Source organism: Macaca mulatta, chromosome 11 (genome assembly GCF_049350105.2).
Source record: "Macaca mulatta isolate MMU2019108-1 chromosome 11, T2T-MMU8v2.0, whole genome shotgun sequence".
NCBI classification, from domain to species: Eukaryota; Metazoa; Chordata; class Mammalia; order Primates; family Cercopithecidae; genus Macaca; species Macaca mulatta.
The window spans coordinates 45,899,274-45,916,156 of record NC_133416.1 but is presented as its reverse complement, the minus strand read 5'-3'; the positions used below and the strand labels follow the sequence as shown (position 1 = coordinate 45,916,156).

General features: G+C 39.3%; 1 pseudogene; it reads left to right on the top strand.

Annotated features, from left to right (window-relative positions):
* The first annotated feature begins 293 nt into the window (after positions 1 to 293).
* Positions 294 to 14,950, top strand: LOC144332653 (uncharacterized; annotated as a pseudogene).
* The last annotated feature ends 1,933 nt before the right edge of the window (positions 14,951 to 16,883 follow it).

The following is a 16,883-nucleotide window of genomic DNA, read 5'->3' as shown; positions in this document are numbered from 1 at the left end:
CTGAAATGAATGCACACCCCAGAGAGCAGTTTCTTGGAACCTTTCTTTCTGGTTTGTATTTCCGGATATTTCACATTGTGCCTTAGTCTTCAAGGGGTAGCAAAATATCACTTTTTCAGTTTTACAGGAACAGTGCTCAAACACTGCTCTGGGGAAAAGGTATAAATCGCTGTGGAATGCACACATCACAACGCAGTATCTCAAGAAGCTTGTCTCCAGTTTTTATCTGAAGATATCTCCAATTTAACGTCAACTGCAAATGTGCTTTCGAATGTCCCTTCGCAAATTCGTCCATGACGCAGTCTCAAAACTGTGTAATAGAAAGAAAGTTTTATGTATGTGAGGTGCATATACATACCTATCACAAAGCATTTTCACAGAAAGCTTCTTTCCAGTTTTTGTCTGAGGATACTTGCTTTTTCACCATAGCCATTAATGTACTCCCAAATGAATGGAGGTAGCTTAATCTCCAAATGGGATTCTCCTGTCCTCTATGAGAAGGTAGGTGAAACTCTGTGAGTGGAATGCACATGTCACAAAGAAGTTCCACGGAAATCTTGTGGAATTTCAAAGTGATATTTGGAAGCCCATGGAGGGCTATGGTGAAAAAGAAAATATCCTCAGATAAAAACTGGAAAGAAGCTTTCTGAGAAACTGTTTGTGTTCTCTTAATTCATCTAACACAGTTACAGCTTTCCCCACAAGAAGCCGTTTGCTAAGACTGTCCTTGTGGAATTTGAAATGTGATATTTGGAAGCCCAAAGAGGGCTATGGTGAAAATGAAAATATCCTCAGAGAAAAACTGGAAAGAAGCTTTCTGAGAAAATGCTTTGTGATGCGTGACTAACACTCACTGTGTTACACCTGTGTATTTCGTGGAGCTGTTTCCTAGCCTTATTTCTGTGGAATCTGAGAACTGATATTTCGGATCCCTATGAAGACTATAGAGAGAAAGGAAATATCCTCCGATAAAAATGAGAAAGAAGCTTTCTGAGAAACTTCTTTGTGATCTGTGATTTCATCTCACAGAGTTACAGCTACCCCCTCAAGAAGCCTTTCGCTAAGACTGATCTTGTGGAAGTAGCAAAGTGATATATGAAGCCTATGGAGGGCTATGGTGAAAAAGAAAACATCCTCAGATAAAAACAGGAAAGAACCTTTCAGAGAAACTGCTTTGTGATGTATGACTTCCACTCACTGAGATACAGATGTATTTCATGGAGCTGTTTGCTAGCCTTATTTCTGTGGAATCTGAGAACTGATATTTCCGAACCCTTTGAAGACTATAGGGCCATAGGAAATATCCTCCGATAAAAATGAGAAAGAAGCTTTCTGAGAAACTTCCTTGTGATCTGTGAATTCTTCTCACAGAGTTACAGCTTTCCCCACAAGAAGCCTTTTGTTAAGACTGTTGTTGTGGAATTTCCAAAGTAATATTTGGAAGCCCTTGGAGGGCTACGATGAAAAAGAAAATATCCTGATAAAAACTGGAAAGAAGTTTTCTGAAAAACTGCTTTGTGATGTGGGACTTCGACTCACTCAGTTACAGCTGTATTTCGTGCGGGTGTTCAGTAGCCTTATTTCTGTGGAATCTCAGAACTTTTATTTCGGATCCCTTTGAAGACTATAGGGTCAAAGGAAATATCCTCCGATAAAAATGAGAAAGAAGCTTACAGAGAAACTTCCTTCTGATCTGTGAATTTCATCTCACAGAGTTACAGCTTTCTCCTCAAGAAGCCGTTCCTTAAGACTGTTCTTGTGGAATTTGCAAAGTGTTATTTGTAAGCCCATGGAGGGATATGGTGAAAAAGAAAATATCCTCAGATAAACACTGGAAAGAAGATTTCTCAGAAACTGCTTTGTGATGTGTGACTTCCACTCACTGAGTTACAGCTCTGTTTCGTGGAGCTGTTTGATATCCTTATTTCTGTGGAATCTGAGAACTGATATTTCAGATTCCTTTGAAGACTCTCGGGCCAAAGGAAGTATCCTCCCATAAAAATGAGAAGGAAGCTTTCTGAGAAACTTCTTTCTGATCTGTGAATTCATCTCACAGAGTTACAGCTTTCCACTCTAGAAGCCTTTCGCCAAGACTATTCTTGTGGAATTTGCAAAGTGATATTTGGAAGCCCATAGAAGGCTATGGTGAAAAAGAAAATATCCTCAGATAAAAACTGGAAAGAAGCTTTCTGAGAAACTGCTTTGGGATGTGTGACTTCCACTCACTGAATTACAGCTGTATTTCGTGGAGCTGTTTGCTAGCCTTTTTACTCGGAATGTGAGAACTGATATTTCGGATCCTTTTAAAGACTCTAGGGAAAAGAAATTATCCTCCGATAAAAATGACAAAGAAGATTTATGAGAAATTCTTTGTGATATGTGAATTCATCTCACAGAGTTACAGCTTTCCCCTCAAGGAGTCTTTCGCTAAATCTGTTCTTGTGGAATTTGCAAAGTGATATTTTGAAGCCCATGAAGAGCTAGGGTGAAGAAGAAAATATCCTCAGCTGAAAACCGGAAATAAGTTTTCAGAGAAACTGCTTTGGGATATGAGACTTCCACTCACTGAGTTACAGCTATATTTCATGCATTTGTTTGCTAGCCTTATTTCTGTGGAATATGAGAATTGATATTTCCGATATATTTGAACACAATAGGGCCAAAGGAAATATCCTCTGATAAAAAATGATAAAGAAGCTTTCTGAGAAACTGCTTTGTGATGTGTGACGTCCTCAAACTGAGTTACAGCTGTTTTTCGTGGAGCTGTTTGCTTCCCTCATTTCTGTGGAATCTGAAAAGTGATATTTCGGACCCCTTTGAAGACTATAGGGCCAAAGGATATACCCTCCGATAAAAATGAGAGAGAAGCTTTCTGAGAAACTTCTTTGTGATCTCTGAATTCATCTCACAGAGTTACAGCTTTCACCTCAAGAAGCCTTTTGCTAAGACAGTTCTTGTGGAATTTGCAAAGGGATATTTGGAAGCCCACATAGGGCAATGGTGATAAAGAAAATATCCTCAGATAAAAACTGGAAAGAAGTTTTCTGAGAAACTGCTTTGGGTTCTCTTAATTCATCTAACAGAGATACAGCTTTACCGTCAAGAAGACGTTCACTAAGACTGTTCTTGTGGAATTTGCAAAGTGATATTTGGAAGCCCATGGAGTGCTATGGTGAAAAAGAAAATATCCTCACATAAAACTTGAAAAGAAGCATTCTGAGAAACAGCTTTGTGTTCTGTTAATTCTTCTCACAGAGGTACAGCATTCCACTCAATAAGCCGTTCGCTACAACTGTTCCTGTGGAATTTGCAAAGTGATATTTGGAAGCCAATGGAGGGCTATGGTGAAAAAGAAAATATCCTCAGATAAAAACTGGAAAGAAGCTTTCTGAGAAACTGCTTTGTGATCTGTTAATTGATCTCATGGGGGAACTGTTTTTCCCTCAAGAAGCCTTTCGCTAAGGCTGTTCTTCTGGAATATGCAAAGAGATATTTGGAAGCCTATGGAGAGCTGGGGTGAAGAAGAAAATGTCCTCAGCTGAAAACTGGAAAAAAGCTTTCTGAGAAACTGCTTTGTGTTCTGTTAATTCATCTCACAGAGATACAGCTTTCCCCTCAAGAAGCCGTTTGCTAAGAGTGTTCTTGTGGCATTTGCAAAGTGATATTTTGGAAGCCTATAGAGAGCTATGGTGAAAAAGAAAATATCCTCATACAAAAACTGGAAAGAAGGTTTCTGAGAAACTGCTTTGTGATGTGTGACTTCCACTCACTGAGTTACAGCTGTGTTTCATGGAGTTGTTTGCCAGCTTTATTTCTCTGGAATCTGAGAACTGATATTTCGGATCCCTTTGTAGACTATAGGGCCAAAGGTAATATCCTCCAATAAAAATGAGAAAGAAGCTTTCTGAGAAACTTTTCTGTGATCTGTGAATTAATCTCACAGAGTTACAGATTTCCCCTCAAGAAGCCGTTTGTTAAGACTGTTCTTGTGGAATTTGAAAAGTGATATTTGGAAGCCCATGGAGTGCTATGGTGAAAAAGAAAATATCCTCAGATAAAAGCTGAAAAGAAGCATTCTGAGAAACAGCTTCGTGTTCTGTTAATTCTTCTCACAGTGTTACTGTTTCCCCACAAGAAGCCATTCGCTAAGACTGTTCTTGTGGAATTTGCAAAATGATATTTGCAAGCCAATGGAGGGCTATGGTGAAAAAGAACATATCCTCAGAAAAAAAATGGAAAGAAACTTTCTGAGAAACTTCTTTGTGTTCTGTTAATTCATCTCACGGAGGAACAGCTTTTCCCTCAAGAAACCTTTCCCAAGGCTGTTGTTGTGGAATTTTCAGAGTGATATTTGGAAGCCCATAGAGGGCTATGGTGAAAAAGAAAATATCCTCAGATGAAAACTGGAAAGAAAGCTTTCTGAGAAACTGCTTTGTGATGTGTGACTTCCACTCACTGCATTACAACAGTATTTCATGGAGCTGTTTGCAAGCCTTATTTCTGTGGAATCTGAGAACTGATATTTTGAATCTCTTTGAAGACTCTAGGGCTAAAGGAAATATCCTCTGATAAAAATGAGAAAGAAACTTTGTGAGAAACTTCTTAGTGATCTGTGAATTCATCTTACAGAGTTATAGCTTTCCCCTCTAGAACCCCTTCGCTAAGACTGTTCTTGTGGAATTTCAAAGTGATATTTGGAAGCCCATGGAGGGCTATGGTGAAAAAGAAAATATCCTCAGATAAAAACTGGAAAGAAGCTTTCTGAGAAACTGCTTTGTGATGTGTGACTTCCACTCACTGAGTTACAGCTGTATTTCATGGATCTGTTTGCTAGCCGTCTTGTGTAATCTGAGAACTTATATTTCGAATCCCGTTGAAGACTATAGGGCCAAAGGAAATATCCTCCGATAAAAGTGAGAAAGTAGCTTTCTGAGAAACTTCTTTGTGATCTGTGAATTCATTTCAAAGAGTTACAGCTTTCCCCTCGAGAAGTCTTTCACTAAGACTGTTCTTGTGGCATTTTCAAAGTGATATTTGGAAACCTATGGAAGGCTAAGGAGAAAAAGAAAATATCCCCTGATAAAAACTGGAAAGAAGCTTTGTGAGAAACAGCTTTGTGTTCTGTGAATTCATCTCACAGAGTTACACTGCTCCACTCAGGACGCCGTTCGCTAAGAGTCTTCTTGTGGAATTTGCGAGGTGATATTTGGAAGGCCATCCTGGGTTATGGATGAAAAGAAAATACCCTCAGATAAAAACTGGAAAGAAGCTTTCTGAGAAACTGTTTTGTATTCTGTTAATTCATCTCACTGAGGTACAGGATTTGCCTCAAGAAGCCTTTCCCTAATACTGTTCTTGTGGAATTTTGAAAGTGATATTTGGAAGCCCATAGAGGGCTCTGGTGAAAAAGAAAATATCCTCAGATAAAAAGTGGAAAGAAGCTTTCTGAGAAACTGCTTTGTGTTCTCTTAATACATATAACAGAGATACAGCTTTTCCGTCAGGAAGACGGTCACTAACACTTTTCTTGTGGAATTTGCAAAGTGATATTTGGAAGCCCATGGAGTGCTATGGTGAAAAAGAAAATATCCTCACCTAAAATCTGAAAAAAGGCATTCTGAGAAACAGCTTTGTGTTCTGTTAATTTTTCTCGCAGAGGTACAGCATTCCCCTCAATAAGCCGTTCACTACGACTGTTCTTGTGGAATTTGCAAAGTGATATTTTGAAGCCCATAGAGGCCTACGGTGAAAAAGAAAATATCCTGAGATAAAAACTGGAAAGAAGCTTTCTGAGTAATTGCTTTGTTATGTGTGAGTTCCACGCACTGAGTTACAGCTGTATTTCGTGGAGGTGTTTACTAGCCTTATTTCTGTGGAATCTGAGAACTGATATTTCGGATCCCTTTGAAGACTATATGGCCAAAGGAAATATCCTCGATAAAAGTGAGAAAGGAGCTTTCTCAGAAACTTTTTTGTGATCTCTGAATTAATCTCACAGAGTTACAGCTTTCCCCTCAAGAAGCCTTTTGCTAGGACTGCTCTTGTGGAATTTGCAAAGGGATATTTGGAAGCACATGGAGGGCTATGGTGAAAAAGAAAACATCCTCAGATGTAAACGGGAAAGAAGCTTTCTGAGAAACTGCTGGGTGTTCTGTTCATTCTTCTTACAGAGATACAGTTTTATCGTCAAGAAGCCGTGCGCTAAGCCTGTACTTGTGGAATTTGCAAAGGGATATTTCGAAGCCCATGGAGGGCTACGGTGAAAAAGAAAATATCCTCTGATACTAACTGGAAAGAAGCTTTCTGAGAAACTGTTTTGTGTTCTGTTACTTCATCTCACAGAGTTACAATTTTCACCTGAAGATGACGTTCGTTAAGATGTTCTTGTGGGATTTGCAAAGTGATATTTGAAGCCCATAGAGAGCTATAGTTAAAAAGAAGTCGTCCTCAGATAAAAACTGGAAAGAAGCTTTCTGAGAAACTGCTTTGTGTTCTGTTAATTCACCGCACAGAGTTACAGTTTTTTCCTCAAGAAGCCGTGAGCTATGACAGTTCTTGTGGATTTTTCAAAGGGATATTTGGAAGCCCATGGAGGGTTATGGTGAAAAAGAAAACATCTCAGATTAAAACTAAATAGAAGCTTTCTGAGAAACTGCTTTGTGATGTGTGACTTCCACTCACTGAGTTACTCCTGTATTTCCTGGAGCTGTTTGCTAGCCTTATTTCTGTGGAATCTGAGAAAAGATATTTCGGATCCCTTTGAAGACTATAGGGCCAAAGGAAATATCCTCCGACAAAAAGAGAAAGAAGCTTTCTGAGAAACTTCTTTGTGTTCTGTGAAATCATCTCACAGAGTTACAGCTTTCCCGTCAAGAAGCCTTTCGCTAAGACTGTTCTTGTGGAATTTGCCATGTGATATTTGGAAGCCCATGGAGGGCTATGGTGAAAAAGAAAATATCCTCAGATAATAACTGGAAAGAAGCTTGCTGAGAAACTGCTTTGTTTTTTGTTAATTCATCTCTGAGATTTACAGTTTCCCCCTCAAGAAGTCGTTTGCTAAGACTTTTCTTGTGGAATTTGCAAAGTGATATTTGGAATCCCATACAGGGCTATGGTTAAAAAGTAGATATCCTCAGATAAAAAAGGGGAAGGAAGCTTTCTCAGAAACTGCTTTGGGTTCTGTTAATTCTTCAAACATGAGTTTCAACTTTGCCCTCAAGAAGCCGTTCGCTAAGACTACGCTTGTGGAATTGAAAAGTGATATTTGGAAGCCCTTAGAGGCCTGTGATTAAAAAAGAAAGTATCCATAGATAAAAACTGAAAAGAAGCTTTCTGAGAAACTACTTTGTGAGGTGTGACTTCCACTCATTGAGTAACAGCTGTATTTCTTCGAGCTGTTTTCTGTCCTTATTTCTGTGGAATCTGAGAACTGATAATTCGGATCCCTTTGAAGACTATAAGGCCAAAGAACAATTCTTCAATAAAAATGAGAAAGAAGGATTCAGAGAAACTTCTTTGTGTTCTGTGTATTCATCTCACAGAGTTACATCTTTACCCTCATGAAGCCTTTTACTAAGGCTGTTCTTGTGGAATTTGCAAAGAGATATTTGGAAGCCCATGGAGGGCACAGTGAAAAAGAAAATATCCTCAGATAAAAACTGGAAGGAAGCTTTCTGAGAAACTGCTTTGTGTTCTGTTAATTCATATCAATGAGTTACAGTTTTATCCAAAAGAAGCCGTTTGCTGAGACTGTCGTTGTTGAATTTGCAAAGTGATATTTGGAAGCCCATAAAGGGCTATGGTGAAAAAGAAAATATCCTCAAATAAAAACTGGAAAGAAGCTTTCTAAGAAACTGCTTTGTGTCCTGTTATTTCTTCTCACAGAGTTAATGCTTTCCCTACCAGAAGCCGTTCGCTAAGACGGTTCTTGTGAATTTGCAAAGTGATATTTGAAGCCCTTAGAAGGCTATGGTGAAAAAGAAAATATACTCCGATAAAAACTGGAAAGAAGATTTATGAGAAACTGCTTTGTTATGTGTGACTTCCACTCACTGAGTTAGAGCTATATTTCGTGGAGCTGCTTTCTTCCCTTATTTCTTTGGAACATAAAAACTGGTAATTTGGATCCCTTTTAAGACTATAGGGCCAGGGCCGGGCGCGGTGGCTCACGCCTGTAATCCCAGCACTTTGGGAGGCCGAGGCGGGTGGATCACAAGGTCAGGAGATCGAGACCACGGTGAAACTCCGTCTCTACTAAAAATACAAAAAATTAGCCAGGCGCGGTTGTGGGCACCTGTAGTCCCAGCTGCTCGGGAGGCTGAGGCAGGAGAATGGCGTGAACCCGGGAGGCGGAGGTTGTAGTGAGCCGAGATCGCACCACTGCACTCCAGCCTGGGCGACAGAGCGAGACTCCGTCTCAAAAAAAAAAAAAAAAAAAGACTATAGGGCCAAAGGACATATCCTCCGATAAAAATGACAAAAATGCTTTCTAAGAAACTTCTTTGTGACCTGTGAATTCATCTCAAGAGTAACAGCTCTCCCCTCAAGAATCCTTTCCGTAAGACTGTTTTTCTGGAATTTGCAGAGTGTATTTGGAAGCCCATATTGGGCTATGGTGAAAAAGAAAATATCCTCAGATTTAAACTGAAAAGAAGCTTTCTGAGAAATTTCTTTGTGATGTGTGACTTCCACTCCCTGAGTTACAGGTGTATTTTGTGGAGCTGTTTTCTACCCTTATTTCTGTGGAATCTAAGAACTGATATTTCCGATGCCTTTGTAGACTACAGGGCCAAGGAAATATCCTCCGATAAAAAGGAGAAAGAAGCAGTCTGAAAAACATCTTTGTGATCTGTGATTTCATCTCACAGAGTTAGAGCTTTCCCCTCAAGAAGCCTTTCGCTAAGACTGTTCTTGTGGAATTTGCAAAGTGATATTTGGAAGCGCATAGAGCGCATGGTGAAAAAGAAAATATCCTCAGAGAAAAACAGGAAAGAAGCTTTCTGAGAAACTACTTTGTGTTATGTTAATTCATCTCACCGAGTTGCATGTTTCCCCTCAAAAGCCGTTCAATAAGACTGCTCTTGTGGAATTTGCAATGTGATATTTGGAAGCAAATAGAGGGCTATGGTTAAAAAGAAGATATCCTCAGATAAAAATTGGGAAGATGCTTTCTGAGAAACTGCTTTGTGATGTGTGACTTCCACTCACTGAGTTACAGCTGTGTTTCGTGGAGCTGTTTGATAGCCTAATTTCTGTGGAATCTGAGAACAGATATTTCAGATCCCTTTGAAGACTATAGGGCCAAAGGAAATATCCTCCAATAAAAATGAAAAAGAAGCTTTCTGAGTGTCTTTTTTGTGATCAGTGAATTCATTCCACAGAGTTACAGGTTGCCCCTCAAAAGCCATTCGCTAGGACTGTTCTTGTGGAATTTGCAAAAGGATACTGGGAAGCCCATGGAGGGCTATGGTGAAAAAGAAAATATCCACAGATAAAAACTGGAAAGAAGCTTTCTGAGAAACTCCTTTGTGTGCTGTTAATTCATCTCACTGAGTTACAGTTTTCCCCTCAAGAAGCCATTCGATAAAACTGTTCTTCTGGAATTAGCAAAGTGGTATTTGAGAGCCCATGGAGGGCTATGGTTAAAAAGAAGATATCCTCAGTTGAAAAAGTGGAAAGAAGCTTTCTGTGAAACTGCTTTGTGATGTGTGACTACCACTCACTGAGTTACAGCTGTATTTCGTGGAGCTGTTTGCAAACTTATTTCTGTGGAATATGAAAACTGATAATTTGGATCCCTTTAAGACTATGGGGCCAAAGGAAATATCCTCCGATAAAAATGAGAAAGAAGCTTTCTGAGAAAATTCTTTGTGATCCGTGAATTCATCACACAGAGTTACAGTTTTCCCTTCAGGAGCCTTTAACTAGGACTGTTCTTGTGGAATTCGCAAAGTGATATTTGGAAGCCATTAGAGGGCTATGGTGAAAAAGAAGATATCCTCAGTTATAAACTGGAAAGAAGCTTTCTAAGAAACTGCTTTGTGATGTGTGACTCCCACTCACTGAGTTACAGCTGTATTTCATGGAGCTGTTTGCTAGCCTTATTTCTGTGGAATATGAAAACTGATAATTTGGATCCCTTTAAGACTATTCGGCCAAAGGAAATATCCTCCGATAAAAACGAGAAAGAAGCTTTCTGAGAAAATTCTTTGTGATCTGTGAATTCATCACACAGAGTTACAACTTTCCCCTCAAGGAGCCTTTAACTAGGACTGTTCTTGTGGAATTTGAAAAGTGATATTTGGAAGCCCATGGAGGGCTACGGTGAAAAAGAAAATATCCTCAGATTAAAACTGGAAAGAAGCTTTTTGAGAAACTGCTTTTTGTTCTGTTAATTCATCTCACAGAGGTACAGCTTTGTCCTCAAGACGCCGTTCGCTAAGTCTGCTCTTGTCGAATTTGCAAAGTGATACTTGATAGCCCATGGAGGCCTATGGTGAAAAAGAAAAGATCCTCAGATAAAAACTGGAAATAATCTTTCTGAGAAATTGCTTTATGATGTGTGACTTCCACTCAATGAGTTGCAGCTGGATTTCCTGGAGCTGTTTTCTACCCTTATTTCTGTGGAATCTGACAACTGATATTTCGGATCCCTTTGAAGACTATAGGGCCAAAAGAAATATCCTCCAATAAAAATGGGAAAGAAGCATTCTGAGAAACTTCTTTGTGATCTGTGAATTCAACTCACAGAGTTACAGCTTTCCCATCAAGAAGCCTTTCGCTAAGACTGCTCTAGTGGAATTTGCAAAGGGATACTTGGAAGCCCTTGGAGGGCAAGGTGAAAAAGAAAATATCCTCAGACAGAAACTGGAAAGAAGCTTTCCGAGAAACTGCATTGTGTTCTGTTAATTCATCTCACAGAGTTACTGTTTTATCCTCAAGAAGCCGTTCGATAAGACTGTTCTTGTGGAATTTTCAAAGTGATATGTGGAACCCCATAGTGGCTATGGTAAAAAACAAAATATCTTCAGATAAAAACTGGAAGGAAGCTTTCTGAGAAACTGCTTTGTGATCTGTGAATTCATCTCACAGAGTTACAGCTTTGCCCTCAAGAAGCCTTTCGCTAAACTGTTTTTGTGGAATATGCAAAGGGATATTTGGAAGCCCATGGAGGGCTTTGGTGAAAAAGAAAATATCCTCAGATACAAACTGGAAAGAAGCTTTCTGAGAAACTGCATTGTGTTCTGTTATTTCATCTCACAGAGTTACACTTTGCCGTCAAGAAACTGTTCACTAAGGCTGTTCTTGTGGATTTTGCAAAGTGATATTTGGAAGCCCATAGAGGCCTATGGTGAAAAAGAAAATATCCTCAGATAAAAAGTGGAAAGAAGCTGTCTGAGAAACTGCTTTGTGATCTGTGACTTCCACTCACTGAGTTACAGCTGTATTTCATGGAGCTGCTTGCTAGCCTTATTTCTGTGGAATATGAAAACTGAAAATTTGGATCCCTTTGAAGTCTATAGGGCCAAAGGAAATATCCTCCGATAAAAACGAGAAAGAAGCTTTCTGAGAAAATTCTTTGTGATCTGTGAATTCATCTCACCGAGTTACAGCTTTCCCCTCAAGAAGCCTTTCGCTAGGACTCTTCTTGTGGAATTTGCAAAGGGATACTTGGAAGCCCATGGAGGGCTACGGTGAAGAAGAAAATATCCTCAGATAAAAACTGGAAAGAAGCTTTGTGAGAAACTGCTTTTTGTTCTGTTAATTCATCTCACAGAGGTACAGCTTTGCCCTCAAGACGCCATTCGCTAAGTCTGCTCGTCGAATTTGAAAGTGATATTTGGAATCCCATGGAGGCCTATGGTGAAAAAGAAAATATCCTCAGATAAAAATTGGAAATAAGCTTTCTGAGAAACTGCTTTGTTATGTGTGACTTCCACTCATTGAGTTACAGCTGGATTTCCTGGAGCTGTTTTCTACCCTTTTTTCTATGGAATCTGACAACTGATATTTCGGATCCCTTTGAAGACTATAGGGCCAAAAGAAATATCCACCAATAAGAATGAGAAAGAAGCATTCTGAGAAACTTCTTTGTGATCTGTGAATTCATCTCACAGAGTTACAGTTTTATCCACAAGAAGCTGTTCGCTAAGACTGTTCTTGTGGAATTTGCAAAGTGATATTTGGAACCCCATAGAGGCGATAGTAAAAAAGAAAATATCCTTAGATAAAAACTGGAAAGAAGCTTTCTGAGAAACTGCTTTGTGATGTGTGAATTCATCTCACAGAGTTACAGCTTTCCCCTCAAGAAGCCGCACGCTAAGCCTGTTCTTGTGGAATTCGCAAAGTGATATTTGGAACCATGGATGGCTTTGGTGAAAAAGAAAATATCCTCAGATAAAAACTGGAGAGAAGCTTTCTGAGAAACTGCTTTGTGTTCTTATAATTCATCTCACAGAGTTACAGCTTTCCCCTCAAGAAGCCGTTCATTAAGACTGCTCTTGTGGAATTCGCAAAGTGATATTTGGAAGCCATTAGAGGGCTATGGTGAAAAAGAAGATATCCTCAGTTATAAACTGGAAAGAAGCTTTCTAAGAAACTGCTTTGTGATGTGTGACTCCCACTCACTGAGTTACAGCTGTATTTCATGGAGCTGTTTGCTAGCCTTATTTCTGTGGAATATGAAAACTGATAATTTGGATCCCTTTAAGACTATTCGGCCAAAGGAAATATCCTCCGATAAAAACGAGAAAGAAGCTTTCTGAGAAAATTCTTTGTGATCTGTGAATTCATCACACAGAGTTACAACTTTCCCCTCAAGGAGCCTTTAACTAGGACTGTTCTTGTGGAATTTGAAAAGTGATATTTGGAAGCCCATGGAGGGCTACGGTGAAAAAGAAAATATCCTCAGATTAAAACTGGAAAGAAGCTTTTTGAGAAACTGCTTTTTGTTCTGTTAATTCATCTCACAGAGGTACAGCTTTGTCCTCAAGACGCCGTTCGCTAAGTCTGCTCTTGTCGAATTTGCAAAGTGATACTTGATAGCCCATGGAGGCCTATGGTGAAAAAGAAAAGATCCTCAGATAAAAACTGGAAATAATCTTTCTGAGAAATTGCTTTATGATGTGTGACTTCCACTCAATGAGTTGCAGCTGGATTTCCTGGAGCTGTTTTCTACCCTTATTTCTGTGGAATCTGACAACTGATATTTCGGATCCCTTTGAAGACTATAGGGCCAAAAGAAATATCCTCCAATAAAAATGGGAAAGAAGCATTCTGAGAAACTTCTTTGTGATCTGTGAATTCAACTCACAGAGTTACAGCTTTCCCATCAAGAAGCCTTTCGCTAAGACTGCTCTAGTGGAATTTGCAAAGGGATACTTGGAAGCCCTTGGAGGGCAAGGTGAAAAAGAAAATATCCTCAGACAGAAACTGGAAAGAAGCTTTCCGAGAAACTGCATTGTGTTCTGTTAATTCATCTCACAGAGTTACTGTTTTATCCTCAAGAAGCCATTCGATAAGACTGTTCTTGTGGAATTTTCAAAGTGATATGTGGAACCCCATAGTGGCTATGGTAAAAAACAAAATATCCTCAGATAAAAACTGGAAAGAAGCTTTCTGAGAAACTGCTTTGTGATCTGTGAATTCATCTCACAGAGTTACAGCTTTGCCCTCAAGAAGCCTTTCGCTAAACTGTTCTTGTGGAATATGCAAAGGGATATTTGGAAGCTCATGGAGGGCTTTGGTGAAAAAGAAAATATCCTCAGATACAAACTGGAAAGAAGCTTTCTGAGAAACTGCACTGTGTTCTGTTATTTCCTCTCACAGAGTTACACTTTGCCATCAAGAAACTGTTCACTAAGGCTGTTCTTGTGGATTTTGCAAAGTGATATTTGGAAGCCCACAGAGGCCTATGGTGAAAAAGAAAATATCCTCAGATAAAAAGTGGAAAGAAGCTGTCTGAGAAACTGCTTTGTGATCTGTGACTTCCACTCACTGAGTTACAGCTGTATTTCGTGGAGCTGCTTGCTAGCCTTATTTCTGTGGAATATGAAAACTGAAAATTTGGATCCCTTTGAAGTCTATAGGGCCAAAGGAAATATCCTCCGATAAAAACGAGAAAGAAGCTTTCTGAGAAAATTCTTTGTGATCTGTGAATTCATCTCACAGAGTTACAGCTTTCCTCTCAAGAAGCCTTTCATTAAGACTGTTCTTGTGGAATTTGCAAAGCGATATTTGGAGGCCCATGGAAGGCTATGGTGAAAAAGCAAATATCCTCAGATAAAAACTGGAAAGAAGCCTTCTGAGAAACTGCTCTGTGTTCTGCTAATTCATATCACAGAGTTACAGTTTTCTCCTCAAGAAGGCTTTTTCTAAAACTGTTCTTGTGGAATTTGCAAAGTGATATTTGGAAGCCCATAGAGGCAATGGTTAAAAAGAAGTTATTCTCACATAAAAAAGTGGAAAGAAGCTTTTTGAGAAACTGCTTTGTGATGTGTGACTTCCACTCACTGAGATACAGCTGTATTTCATGGAGCTGTTTGCTAGCCTTATTTCTGTGGAATCTGAGAACTCATAGTTCGGATCCCTTTGAAGACTATAGGGCCAAAGGAAATATCCTCTGATAAAAATGAGAAAGAATCTTTCCGAGGAACTTCTGTGTGATCTGAGAATTCATCTCACAGAGTTACAGCTTTCCTCTCAAGAAGCCTTTTGCTGAGACTGTTCTTGTGGAATTTGCAAAGGGATATTTGGAAGCCCATGGAGGGCTTTGGTGAAAAAGAAAATATCCTCAGATAAAAACTGGAGAGACGCTTTTGGAGAAACTGCTTTGTGTTCTCTTAATTCATCTCACTGAGTTACAGCTTTACCCTCAAGAAGCAGTTCCCTAAGACTGCTCTTTTGGAACTTGCAAAGTGATATTTGGAAGCCTATAGAAGCCTATGGTTAAAAAAGAAAATATCCTCAGATTAAAACTGAAAAGCTTTCTGAGAAATTGCTTTGTGATATGTGACTTCCACTGACAGAGTTACAGCTGTATTTCATGGAGCTGTTTGCTAGCCTTTTTACTGTGGAATCTGAGAACTGATATATCGGATGCCTTTGAAGACTATAGGGCCAAAGGAAATATCCTCCGATAAGAAAGAGAAAGAAGCTTTCTGAGAAACTTCTTTGTGGTCTGTGAATTCATCTCACATAGTTATGGGTTTCACCTCAAGAAGGCTTTCGCTAAGCCTGTTCTTGTGGAATTTGCAAAGTGATATTTGGAAGCCCATGTAGGGCATTGTGAAAAACAACATATCCTCAGATAAAAACTGGAGAGAAGCTTTCTGAGAAACTGCTTTGTGTTCTTTTAATTCTTCTCTCAGAGTTGCAGCTTTCCACTCAAGAAGCCGTTCACCAAGTCTGTTCTTGTGGAATTTGCAATGTGATATTTGGAAGCCCTTAGAGGGCTATGGTGAAAAAGAAAATATCCTCCGATAAAATTGGAAAGGAGCTTTTTGAGAAACTGCTTTGTGATGTGTGACTTCTGCTCACTGAGTTACAGCTGTATTTCGTGGAGCTGTTTGCTCTCCTTATTTCTCTGGAATCTGAGAACTGATATTTCGGATCCATTTGAAGACTATAGGGCTAAAGGAAATATCCTCCGATAAAAATGAGAAAGAAGCTTTCTGCGAAACTTCTTTGTGATCTGTGAATTCATTTCACAGAGTTAAAGCTTTCCCCTCAAGAAGCCTTTCACTAGGACTGTTCTTGTGGATTTTGCAAAAGGAATATATGGAAGCCCATGGAGGGCTATAGTGAAAAAGAAAATATCTTCAGATAAAAACTGGAAAGAAGCTTTCTTAGAAACTGCTTTGTGTTCTGTTAAGTCATCTCATAGTGTTACAGCTTTGCTCTCAAGAAGCCGTTCGCTAAGATTGTTCTTGTGAGATTTGCAAAGTGATATTTGGAAGCCCATAGAGGCCTATGATGAAAGAGAAAATATCCTCAGATAGAAACTAGAGAGAAGATTTCTGAGAAACTGTTTTGTGATGTGTGACTTCCACTCACTGAGTTACAGCTGTATTTCGTGGAGCTGTTTGCTAGCCTTATTTCTGTGGAATCTGAGAACTGATATTTCGGATCCCTTTGAAGACTATAGGGCCAAAGGAAATATCCTCCGGTAAAAATGAGAAAGAAGCTTTCTGAGGAACTTCTTTGTGATCTGAGAATTCATCTAACAGAGTTACAGCATTCCCCTCCAGAAGCCATTCGCTAAGACTGTTCTTGTGGAATTTGCAAAGTGATATTTGGAAGCCTATGGAGGGCTACGTTGAAAAAGAAAATATTCTCAGATAAAAACTGGAAAGAAGCTTTCTGAGAAACTGCTTTGTGTTCTGTTAATTCATCTCACAGAGTTACAGTTTTCCCTTGAAGAAGCCATTCGCTAAGATTGTTCTTGTGGAATTTCCAAAGTAATATTTGGAAGCCCATAGAGGGCAAAGTTTAAAAAGAAGATATCCTCAGAGAAAAAAGTGGAAAGAAGCTTTCAGAGAAACTGTTTTGTGATGTGTGACTTCCACTTACTGAGTTACAGCTGTATTTCATGGAGCTGTTTGCTAGCCTTATTTCTGTGTTATCTGAGAACTGATATTTCGGATCCCTTTGAAGACTATTGGGCCAAAGGAAATATCTTCTGATAAAAATGAGACAGAAGGTTTCTGAGAAACTTCTTTGTGATCTCTGAATTCATCTCACAGAGTTACAGCTTTCACCTCAAGAAGCCGTTCGCTAAGCCTGTTCCTGTGGAATTTGCAAAGTGATATTTGGAAGCCCAGAGAGGGCTATGGTGAAAAAGAAAATGTCCTCAGATAAACACAGGAAAGAAGCTTTCTGAGAAA